Source organism: Chlamydotis macqueenii, chromosome 1 (genome assembly GCF_036417535.1).
Source record: "Chlamydotis macqueenii isolate bChlMac1 chromosome 1, bChlMac1.mat, whole genome shotgun sequence".
NCBI lineage: Eukaryota > Metazoa > Chordata > Aves > Otidiformes > Otididae > Chlamydotis > Chlamydotis macqueenii.
In genome coordinates this window covers 154,272,892-154,286,042 of record NC_141556.1, presented here as the reverse complement: position 1 = coordinate 154,286,042, position 13,151 = coordinate 154,272,892, and positions in this window count along the sequence as shown.

Below are 13,151 nucleotides of genomic sequence, written 5' to 3'. Positions count from 1 at the left end.
ACTAATTTAAAGAGTATAAGTTACTGAGCAAAGTCTGTATCGGTCAGGAGTAGTTGCAATCACTGTGTTAACAGCTCCTTTATTCACTTCTTTTAACAAAGAACCACTGTAAGAGATTGCCTGTTTTGGAAAACATCTTTGAAGTGATTCATGCACTTCACTTATTCCTTCCAAGAATTCACTAGCTCTAGTACTATAATTGTCTCTGCTTGGACTATAAGTACTAACTACACAATATACCTGTTTCACTGACTAATTCTGTTCTAAGAATATGAAAGTTTATTCTCTAACCATCCTTCCTAATACATTCACAGTCTCCCAAAACATAGTATCCTTGTCCCATCTGCTAGTCAGCTGGCACAGGTCCTGTGATCTCACAAATTGTATCCCACAAGACTTACATGCTGTCCTTTGACCCATGCATGGCAGACAAGACCTACCCGCATGCACCGCATGCCCAAATCAGCAGTCGGTGCTGCGTCTATGTGCAGGGTGAGCATGTCACCTTGTGCACAATACCTGTCCCCCAGAATGGAGATTTGACACCTCAAAAATGGTGCCTCGCTGGTGGGATATGTGGGGCAGCAAACAGGATGATCAGTAGAGGGTGCAGAACATCCTTGTTCCACAGTCATTCTCTGCAGGGAGCTATGGCCATCCTCTAAGTCTATCCCAGTGGAGAAATGTGTTGCCATCACCTTCTGAGCCTTTGCTGCCTCTGACTATCCACAGTCTTCTCTGGAAGTCATTATGACCAGCACTGTTAGCTATGCCAGTAAATCCCACCACACCAGATACCTCAACATACTCTGCCCTCCACAGCTGAGGCAAAAAGGCAAACCTTGGTTAAAGGTATCAGCCTGTGTATTGTCCTTATTCCACACTGGCAAATATTACCTGCTCATTACAGTAGTGAGTTCTGAAGTTACTTCAGGACAATCACAGACTCTCCTCACTTCAGTCCTGGTAAGTCTTGGAGAAGTGTTTGTTCAGTTGAAGAAAAGTTAGTCTTGAATGACAGGTTGGACAAAATGGTCCTTAATGCTAACTGGATCATCAGCTCTTGCTCTGCTTTATGCCCAAGGATGCTTACAGGCCATTCTGACAGGAGGCATCATATCTGGACAAGATCCTTCAGCTCTTGTTGGTCCATCCCAGAAATGAGTGATAGAGGAATGGGAACGTACCCATCTGAGCAGGGTATAGCTTCACTGAAGGTCTCAAAAGCAACTGGAGATTCAATGTAATGAGGCCTTTCAATCTTCCTCCAACAGCTGTCAAAAAGTGAATCCGACTCCTCTTCCTCTCACACACTTCTCCCACTGGCAATCTTTCCCAGTTCCTGGCTTCTCCACTATTCTTTCTATCATCTTATCTTCAGAGAGCCTTCCTACTTGCATTCTTCCAAACCCCTCCCCCTTTCCTAAGAGCTACGTCCTCTTAGAGTCATGGCCTGCTTGCTTCTATTTCCTTAATCATTGTTCTTTATCCACATTTCATTGTCTTCCTGCTTTTGTCCTCATTTTATAGAGACAGAAATAATAATTTCTATCCTTCCCCTGCCAGAGGCGCTTAAAATGCAGGGCACTGTCATGACCGAGACTCTGGGTTATTCTCTCTGTTCTCCTGCCATCAATAACCCTATGTCTTTGATGTCTGTATCTAGGCCCAACTGTCAAGACATCTGCACATCCTAGTGGATAGTGACTTCTATTTTAACAAAGGCTTTTACATGAATCTGAACTATGCATAAACTTTGTTTTTAAAAAAATCAATATTTAGGAAGAAGAAAAAGCATACAAAAAAGCCATCCAGACTTTGGAAAACCAAAAAGAAAAAAGGAATATGAGGGGCAATGTATGGTGTCTTTCACCTCATTCAGGGCAAATGGTGTGGGGGTGGTACCAGCACTGTGGTAGGCACCAGCCTGGGGGAGTCATTAAGAGTCACTAGCACCTTTCCCAATGAGGTGAGGCCCTCTTTGAAGTGTAAGAATGCTCAGTGAGGAGCAGAATCTAATATACCATGAAAGTGCTCCCTTTCTTCCTTTGCCCTTCAGTTAATGACCTGCGCCACTCCAACTCCCTGCCATGATCACCTTAAAGAGGAAGACAGTCCAGAGTATCCTGTGGAACATTTCATATGGCCCGCAGCTCTCACTTTGAGCTGGAGCCATTTCTGGCCCTTTCAGGCCAGCCTCTAGTGAGTGTAACAACCCTGTGGTTGTGCTAAGACCATGAGGTGGGGGTCACATAACATATGTGAGAGGAGAGGGTGGACACAGAGAATAAGTGGTATCAGCTGCAATGTTCCTCAGGTGGTATTTTATGACTTCAGGAAAGACTTTTTTTCTAGGTGCACTCCTTCTAGGAGTGCATGGAAGAAATGTGCTGCTGCCTAGCTGTGATGTGCAGTGCCCTTTTTAAAGATGATCCCACTTCCTCAATCAGGTGGAGTGTTCAGTTGGGGTGTTTGCTGCTGTGCTTGGCTGCTGCAGAGGTCAGTCTTATTCAGGAGAGCTATGCAATGGAAAACAACAGTAGCAGCACATGTGGGTGAGGAGATCCCCTTCCCTCCTTCAGATACTGTGTCTGTCATTGTGTTTGCTGCCTGGTGTCCTCGGACACTGTACCAGTCTCCTGAGCTGAACGCAGAACACTGTCCCTTTGCCTTCACTCCTTTCCAACAAGTATAAAAAATGATCACTCCCCTCTGCTGCTCCTGGTCTCCTCAGCTCGAGCTCAGGTAAAGGGTACTTATGGAAGCTATACCAAACTATATCAGATCAGTCATTAGGGCTGTGGGCCCTGATATATGCAGCTTCACATTTTTTTCAAACACCTTGTCAATCAAGCCCAATGTTTTGCAGCCCATCTCCACATAAGAGTCAATGGGATGTCTTTCCTATTTTTCTCACCCTTCTCAAACAGCTTTCTTACTGCTTTTCTTTTGGAACTGATGAGACTAGTACAAGACAATGTATTCTACAAGAAATTGCAGCACTGACTTCTATCAGGGAATTATAATATTCTCTGCCTTATTCATTGTTTCTTTACTTATGCAACCTATCATCTTGATTATTGTTGACCACAGATGCACACTGTGTTGTCCACAGTGATAACCTGATACATTTCTCATTTTAATGCACTTAAGTTTTCAATCCTGTGAAGCATTTGAGGTTTGGTTTTTTTTTCACATCCAAGGTGCATTATTTTGCATTTGAGTTACATTAAATAGCTATTTAATATAGTTAATTTAAAAGTACAGGTTTTCTACCTTGTTCAAGTAGATGATTTATATCCTCAGCATTTATTGTGATTTTATTTGGTCCTGACTGTCCCATACAACTTTACCACTTTTGACAAACATAAGGAAAGCCTGAAGATTAGCACCAACAATGAAAAGAAGTTGTGGCTTCTACTGTAAAATGTGTGTTGGTGAAAATAAAGAGAAGAATATTCTAGCACTTGTTCCAGCTGTGCTTACGCACAAAGAGAATTGATCACTTCATGCAACTTAGAGTAGATGAACAAGTGCTTATGACCAACTGGAATCTAGGATTGAAAATGTAATAACCCCATAGCACATATGTTTATTGGCATCTCAGCAGGACATAGCAGACTGATACTCAATTGTTTCCAATTAGTTTACAGTCTCCTAACCAGACTGGAGATTTTTATTGTACCCATCAGCAGAACCTGGGCATTTTGGGATGAGAAAATGAGCTAACACTCAGACTGTTAGAAATATGTATGTGAAGATATATAAACCCCATGTTAAAGAGCATCTACCTAACTCATCTGAGCTTATTGTACAAAGTCTATTTAATTTCATTCCAGTGACTGTTCACCCAAAACATATAAAAGGACACATTCTTGCTTTATATTTTTCTGAACAGTCAGAACAGTTACTTCCTCTGTGAACTCTTAATTCCTGAGCACTGCTTGAAGTGTGGGACAGACACACAGTTTACAAACATAGAAGGGAGGTAGAAAGGTCACTTCTGTGAAGGGCTTTACCTGTACAAAGTCGTAGTAGAAGAGAAGTTTCTACCCTTTCAATAGAATCGGTCCCCTCTCTTTTTTTTTTTCTTTTTAATCTTGTCTTTCCTCATTATTTAAGCTCTAAAAATACAACATCTTCAGGATTTATAATGTATCTTTTTAAAATTTATTTTTCCAGTCATGTTTAACTCTATCACAGAAAATATTTTTTTTTTAAAGTAAGCCACTGAAATTCATAGCCTTTCCATAGCACAATTGCCCCAAACATCCTTACATTGTGTCTAACTGGGTCGTTAGCCTGATTGATTTATCTCTTTTTCTGCACACCTAATTATTTTGAGAATGTATAGCATCTCTACTTGTATTAGCTCTCATTTTGGTTTCATTTAACTTACTTCTGGAACTCCTTTAATAGTACCTTCAAATATCTCTTTAATCATGTTCAAAAACTTTCTATTTTTGCTGGTTCTTTCTCTGAAATTAAAATTTTACATAGGTGAAAAATCTCCACAGTTTACAGATGAATCATTTTTTTTTTTAAGGGGAAAAAGTAATAAAGGAACCCAACTGTTCAGAATTGTGGCATTTGTGAGAGCTAGTTTTCAATCTGACTAAAATCCCAAGCAGAGAATACTGCATTGATTTTATGAAGCAGATATGAAAATACATTTTAAAAAAAAAAAAAAAAAGAAAAGAAAAGAAAAAAGGAAAGAAACAGACTAAGAAACTAGCAAAATATTTTTAACAGTAAATTAAGATCTTGCAAGCGGTTTAACAAAAAAAAAGTGCTCTAGCAATTCATAGTATGACAGGGAAAAACGAGTTGAAATCAGAATCATGTCATGAATGACATGGCTATATTTGGTTTTGTTAGTTAAGCTTAACTGTTTGAGACGTCTGTTCATGAATTTGATGGATGATGCATATTTGTTGAAAGGGACCAGGTTATTGTCTTTAGCTACTACTAAGAATCGTGTTTGACATAGTTTCTATTGAATTCCCTAAGGGTTTTTAAAATTTTTTAGTTGATACTTAACATGCTTAAGTAAACTTAGTCTTGCAAAAGTTCATGTTTTGGTGTGGTAATTAAACACAGTAATTATTATAGATAAAGATATATCTAAGATCTTAATAGACTCTTTTATTCGATAAAAGAAGGAGACATATGCATATCTTTCTTTTTCTTCAGTCATATGCATAGAAATCAAAAACAAAAGTAGCATCTTGAAAACCAAATCATGCCAAATACAAAAGTCAAGCTGGTATTTTAACCAGTTTAAATGATTAAAAAGTTATTATGATTTCTGATTTTCTGTCAGACAGATGGTTTTTGCCTAGACATGTAACACTTACTTAAATTGGATCAGGCTGACTCCTGAGTTATGATTCATCTGATCAAATGCAGACAAATACCTTGCACACATTTGTATCTGAGCTGGTCACCTTTCAGTCTCCCCATAGTCACTGCAGAGAAATAGGCAGTTTGACAGTTAAATTTATTTTTTTGTGAAGTAGGTATCTACATCAACTTGAATAAATCTCACTTTGGTAATGTTTATTTCTCCCCATTGACTGTAAATTAGTCTTCAGTGACTTGTATGGATGCAGATATTCTACATCAACATAAAAAAAAATCAAATGAAACTGATTTTAATCTCAGTCTGCTTAGTTTTAAGAGTTCACTTACAACATCAATATAGCCTATTTTAGCCAATATTAGCAATAAAATCAAAGCATAATTATTGAAGGTTTATTTCTGTGGTCTTTAATACAGGAAGAAGTTCAGGCAGAGTCCAAATAAATTTTAACTGAGGCATACATAACCTCACTCCTTAGAATTATTGCACTATGGAAGGATAGAGGTAAGGCTCTATCGTGTCAGTCACAATGAACCAAGAGGGGAGAATGCCATCTTGAAAGAACAGAACGCCAACTGAAAAATATGTAGTCTGTCCACCTTGCACTTTCTGTAGGATTTGAGGGTTTTTGTGTGTTTGTTTTCTACTGTGTGCAATTTTAAAGGAAACTTGTGGCTGAAGATAGTAATAAACAAGTCATAAGCAAAGCCTTAACTCCACTGCACAATATAAAGCCATTTTTTAAAATTATGTGCATTGCTTGATTAGTAGGTTTTTTTTTTCCATTAAGTATGAAATATTTTCACATATGAAAATATATATGAAAATCAGTATGGTCAATATGAAAACCTTAACTATAAGATATGAAGGGGAATACACTACAGAATTAAATTTGTAAAATGAAATTAAAGTGACATTTTACGCATTTTCATTTTTTTAAAATGATCCTACTTTACCAAACAAATTCTTGATTTGTGACATTTTATGCATTTGCATTTTTTTTAAAATGATCCTACTTTACCAAACACAAATTCTTTATTCCTGCGAGTTTATTTTCTCAGTATGTAATATGTCTGGTTTGCAATCATTCTGATTAACTGGACAAGATTTAATGTTCAGGTTTTAATATCTTAAAAATATCAAGATTATAGATGGCCTGACATGTTTTTACCCTAATCTTGGGAGGTGGTGAAGCAAAGATTTCTGTTAGCAAACTGATTACTGCTTCAGATCCCACATAAGTTCTCCTGATGAGTCAGACCAATTATATGGTTTGGAGTAAAATTTCCAGAATATGCCAGTAAATTCTGACTCCTAGTTTTATTTTCCAATTTAATCTCAGGATTAGTATTAAATATTTGTGAAACTTTTATGCTATAAACAACAAAAATCCTGTCTTTAAGTGAAATAGCAATAACTACAAGTTTTCAGGTCCAAGTTCCTCATGCTTCTGCCGAGCTACCAGTCTCCAGGACATTCCAGAAGATTTCCTGGTACTGTCTTTTTAGACAGTATACATTATGCTGTTTAGCATATGTAGAAACTAGGCTTACAAAACAGAGGAAGAATAAGACAGGCTGACAGGATGTGATAAACATAAAGTAAAATGATATTTAGTCAAAATATTTCATTACTTTTTTTTTCTCAAAATTCAGTTGAATTTTAAATCTTATCCCTATTCACTTAATGTCAAATAAAATGCCAGCAAAATAATAAATTCCTTTTTTTCCCCAAAATTAGTGATAAGATGTAAGCTTTAAAAGTTCTTGAAAAACCTCCACAATATTTCTCTTTCATAAATTAAAATTCAGTCTGTTTTAAGTTATCTACTTCTGTCAAAAGTCTATTTAAATTAAAATCAATTAGAAGCATAGGATGATATGAGAGAAACAACAATACAGCTCCCTAATATTGAACTACATATCTTGTAACAATCAGTCCTAAGTCTGGGATCTGAGTAATACAGACCATTTTTTTTTCTTCAATTATTTAACCATTCATAAAAATGGATTTACAGGCAAATTAAAGTTTGGAGACCTGAAAAGACTCTTGCAGATGCTTATCTTACTGATAGACCTTCCTTTTTTTTCCTTACTGTATTCGTACGCATGTCCTGAGGTGTCTGGAAGGCTAGAACCCCACTTATCAGCAATGTGTTATCCATCATTCAACCCAGGGGCAGGGTAATAATGACTGCATACTGAACAGCCATCAGTACCCAGATTTCTGCTGGTAACATCCCCTTAGTTGTCAATGTTTCTTTTTACAGGAAGGTACAGAACTTCCTCAGTCCTGTAAGCATATAACTGCTCAGGCTCTACTGCAAGCGCATATTGCGGCATGGTTCAAAAGACAGATATTACCCTGCCTGTATTTCCAGAGTGCCTAATAGGAAAGCTATTTTTGGAAAGTGTCATTCATGCAAAATGAGGAGTAGCTGAGGCAAGAGAAAAAGTTCAATTTCATATCCCAAAACTTAAAATATTTCTCTGGGAAATGAGACTTCAGAAGGGACTTCTAATGATTTAACACTCGCTCTCTGTTAAGATAGTCCAGTCCTCATGGAAGAGTGCTCTTCAATATAAATTGCTTTTGAAAGGGACCAGTGGCCTTGTTTCTTCGGGTCATAGGCCACAGAGGGGATTTTCAAAGCCTTGTAACTGCCATTTGTATGTGATAGCATATCACACACCAAAATAGTGTTAGTGGTTTTGAAAATCCCTTGTCTTCATTTGCACCTTTTATGGAGAAGAATATTTTTAAAATATGCAATAGAAACACAGTAAAAGAAGAAGAATACTAATCAAAACAGTGCAATGAGTAATTTCAATAAGAACTGAAGAACAATTATTCTTTCTAATGTTACGATTTGTGAAGATGTCTTGGTGGAAAGTTTTTTTTCCTATCTCTAGTAGGAATCCAAAATGTAGTTTCAAACCCTAGGAGAAATAACTAATTTTCTGAATTCTGAAAGTCTTCTTGGCTTGACATTTTCAACAAGACACCTCTTCTCTGCAGGCTTGAGACTTCCATTTTAATCTTCACCAAGAAAATCTGTCTTAATTCAAAAGTCACTAGCTGCTAATCAGCAGCTGTGATAAGCTTAATGCCCCCCTCAGAGGAAAGCCCATCCCTGATGGACAGTCTTAGACATTTCAGTCCTGATTATTATCCAAGCAGCTTTTATGTAATGACCTGTAAGTAGCTGCTAGACTTGTTTGTTTGTTTGTTTGTTTCCTAAACAGCAAGACCTCACACAAACTCTAACAACATATTCTTCTCTTTGGAGCAGCTTGGCCACATTATTTCTCTAGCTTGAACACAATGAAAACCACTTACAAGAGCTGTCAAGCCTTATCATTTGAATAACTCCTAAATACTTCACCAAGAAAGTAAAACATGGTGATTAATACTCTAACATCTGCTGCACGTTGTCATGTATGCTGCAATTCCCAACCAGCTAAAACGGCAGCACTTTCTACAGCCAGATGTGTCAAGCTTTCATCTGCTTCTTCACTGGAATTCTATGAAGTCTAAGCCTCTACATGACTTGTATTCTAAAAGATAAGGCTAAGAATCAAAAATTTCTCTCCAGAAAAGACATAGTGTGTGCTTTGTCAAGTGTAAAGAGTTGATGTCCTGCTTTAAGCTTCTCTTATCCAATTGAAAATTCAGTTTTAGAAACATTTAATCACAATAAATGGTTGAGGGGAATGCCTCAAGACATTCCTACTTTGACAGATTATGAAGTAGAGGGAAAAAGATAAAAAATCAGTCTTTTTTTTTTTTTTGATCTGTTGAAATCAGTTTCTTGGAAGAATTTCTACAGTTATTAAGATATTTTATTTTGAACTTGTCACCCCACTCCCCAACACCAAACATTTGATGAACTGAAATGATTTTTTTAAGATCACAACTAGCTTTCTTGTCGCAGCCTGATTCTTTATGCTTGAGGTTTGCACGTATTATCTCTTGCTAGGACAGACTTTGTATAGTAATTTCAATGTAAACCAGCATTCTATTCTATTCTATTCTATTCTATTCTACTACGTTACATTACGTTACGTTACGTTACGTTCTGTTCTAAAATGGAATAGATATTTTTTACTTTATGAAAGTTCTTCCAGCACTTGTTTGTCCTGGCAGGATTAATGAGGCAATTTCTGAGAGCCAGACTAGCTGCAGTTCAAATAATTTGATAGAGTTAATTAATAAAAATGTTCTATAATACATGTTCTCAACACCAGAGAGTTCATGGAAATCTTCAGGTACCTAAGCTTAGGAGAGCTGCTTAGTGGCATTTACAAAATACCTAAATTAATAAGGTACCTCATTCTTCTTGTCTAGCAGCATGTATTAAATGATTAAATTACTTGTCTGCTTACAGTACTTCCCTAAATCCTAGGATGTATAAATCTAAATATTGCAGTTTAAATTTATAGACATTTCCTATTACATAAATATTCCTAATAAAGTTGATTTTTCATACAGGTTCAGAGAAGCCGCACAAAAAGCCTTTTCTAGTCATGAAGTATTGTGGAGACCATTTTATAATAAACGCCTTAGTTTCCTTTTGCTATCCCCATCCTTTCTGATTGCTCTCTTCAGAAGTCTACATAATTTGCTAAATTTCAGATTACTGTAGGATTCTTATTTTTGTTTTATCTAAAAAAAAAATCTCATTTTTTGTTCATCTTTGGCTGTTTGACCTTCATTTTTATTTTATACTTTAAAAAATCCTTTCTATAATTTTCTTTACATGAGAGAATCACACTGATTTTTTTTTTTTTAATTTTAATATTTGAAAGAAAAACTGCCTTTAGACATACCATGTTACTAGGATCCTACCAGAGCTCATAAGCTAGGCCAGGTCAGGATGGATTAATACTTGGAACAGACACCTCCTAGGAATATCTAGGCCTCTTAGAAAATCTGAATCAATATACAGCACAGTGCTAGAGGGCAATGTACTGCTAAAAGTGTCATCTTTTATATACATTAAAAACTGAAGTCTTGACATTTGTAAAATCTTGTGACAGAAATAGTATTGATTTTTCATGCTTCACTTTTGGATATTGCAGTTGGAATCTTAATATTTTCAAAAGTTGGGCTGCCAAAATACAGTATTTCCAGTTTTTGAAAACTAGTTTACCTTAGTTGTCCCAAAATACATTTGAAAAAATGAAGGCTCCTAAGATAACAGTTCTTTCTAAAACTTTTGGTCACTGCCTATTGAAAACCTCTCCTCCAATGCCAAATAAGTACTAACTGACATTTAAGTACCTCTAGGATTTTCTTTGCTGATAAAATCAAAATTACAGAATCCATCTTAAGCTAGGACAGAAATGAAGTCTTCTGGTTTTTTGCTGATTACTGTTGGTCTTGCTTGCCAAGAGAATAAACTGATTTGACACATGGATTATCCCTGCTTATGCTGTGAACACAGAGACTGGCCCAAGTAATGACATTTTGGTATAGTTTCAGTTTAAGTTTGTCTCTAACTGAGAAGAAAAAAAATGGTTGACCTAAGATTCTTTGTCATGCAAGACTTTTCTCAGCTTAGATGCTTAATGAGGAGACATGCCAAAAGCCTCTAAAAGCTCTTTTTCAGAGTATCATTTACACCTCCTCTACACTGTTAAGCAGGCCTTACATTTTTTTCTAAAATGTAGTGCATACTGTCTTGAAAGGTTAATTCAATGAGCAAAGTAACATGCATTAAATAGGAATACGGCATAATAACAATCAACATTTTTGAACTGAATTCACATGAGATACTTAAGCTCAATACATAGAATCATAGAATCATAGAATGGTTAGGGTTGGAAGGGACCTTCAAAGGTCATCTAGTCCAACCCCCCTGCAAGGAGCAGGGACATCCCCAACTAGATCAGGTTGCTCAGAGCCTCATCCAGCCTGGCCTTGAACGTTTCCAGGGATGGGGCTTCCACCACCTCTGGGCAACCTGTTCCAGTGTTCTATAACTCGCATTGTAAATAAATTTTTTCCTAATTTCCAATCTAAATCTACCCCCCACTATTTTAAAACCATTACTCCTTGTCCTATTGCAACAGGCCCTACTAAACAGCCTTTCCCCATCTTTCTTGTAGGCCCCCCTGAGGTACTGGAAGACCGCTATCAGGTCTCCCCGGAGCCTTCTCTTCTCCAGGCTGAACAGCCCCAACTCTCTCAGCCTGTCCTCATAAGAGAGGTGCTCCAGCCCTTTTATCATCTTCGTGGCCCTCCTCTGGACCTTCTCCAACTGGTCCATGTCCTTCTTGTGTTGGGGGCTCCAGAACTGGACACAGTACTCCAGGTGGGGTCTCACTAGGGCAGAGTAGAGGGGGAGAATCACCTCCCTCGACCTGCTGGCCACGCTCCTCTTGATGCAGCCCAGGATGCAGTTGGCCTTCTGGGCCGCAAGGGCACATTGCCTGCTCATGTTGAGCTTCTTGTCCACCAGCACTCCCAAGTCCTTCTCCTCAGGGCTGCTCTCAATCCATTCCCCGCCCAGCCTGTATTTGTGCCTGGGATTGCCATGACCCAGGTGCAGGACTTTGCACTTGGCCTGGTTGAACTTTATGAGGTTGGCACGGGCCCACCTCTCCAGCCTGTCAAGGTCCCTCTGAATGGCATCCCTCCCTTCTAGCGTGTCGACGGCACCACAGAGCTTGATGTCATCAGCGAACTTGCTGAGGGTGCACTCTAACCCACTGTCCATGTTGCCGACAAAGATGTTGAACAGGGCCAGGCCCAACACGGACCCCTGAGGGACGCCACTCGTGACCGGTCTCCACATGGACATTGAGCCATTAACCACCACTCTCTGAGTGCGACCATCCAGCCAACTCCTTATCCACTGAGTGGTCTGTCCATCAAACCCATGTCTCTAGTTTAGAGAGAAGGATGTCGTGCAGGACAGTGTCAAAAGCTTTGCACAAGTCCAGGTAGATGATGTCTGTTGCTCGTCCCTTGTCCACTGATGCTGTCACCCCGTCATAGAAGGCCACCAAATTGGTCAGGCATGATCTGCCCTTGGTGAAGCCATGTTGGCTGTCACCAACCACCTCCTTGCTCTCCATGTGCCTTAGCATGGTTTCCAGGAGAATCTGCTCCATGACCTTGCCAGGCACAGAGGTGAGGCTGACCGGCCTGTAGTTACCCGGGTCTTCCTTATTCCCCTTTTTAAAAATTGGGGTTATGTTCCCTCTCTTCCAGTCATCGGGGACCTCACCAGACCACCACGACCTCTCAAATACTATAGCCAGTGTCTTGGCAACTTCATCCGCCAGTTCCCTCAGGACCCGCGGATGGATCTCGTCAGGTCCCATCAGAACCTATCTGGCATAACTCAAAATCCAATTTGGGTAGCTAGCTTCCCCCAGCAGACCGTGAGAACTAGGTACTGAAGGGTGAGATTCATTGAAGTCAGCTACCTGAGATACAAGCTGCCTAAGTTTGCTTATTAGATGCTCCCTCTCCCTCTAAACTGCCACAATTTGATAATAGGAAAAATATGTGTTACAATTTACAATTCCTAACCCTGTAAATCCTCCCCTAGAGTTAAATGAACTTGCTCTTATACAATGTATAGTCAAGAAAAGGTGTTTGAACTTTACTCCTTAATATACTAGATTGGTATCTCAGGTACCACAGAATGGTCACTCACCATCTTTTTGTGGATCACCGTATATTCAATTGTTTATGTTGGAACAGCTTAAAGAAAAAGAAACAGAAATGTCTTACTTCAGAATATTCTGCCTCCTGTCATGTAAAGATACTCTCTTGA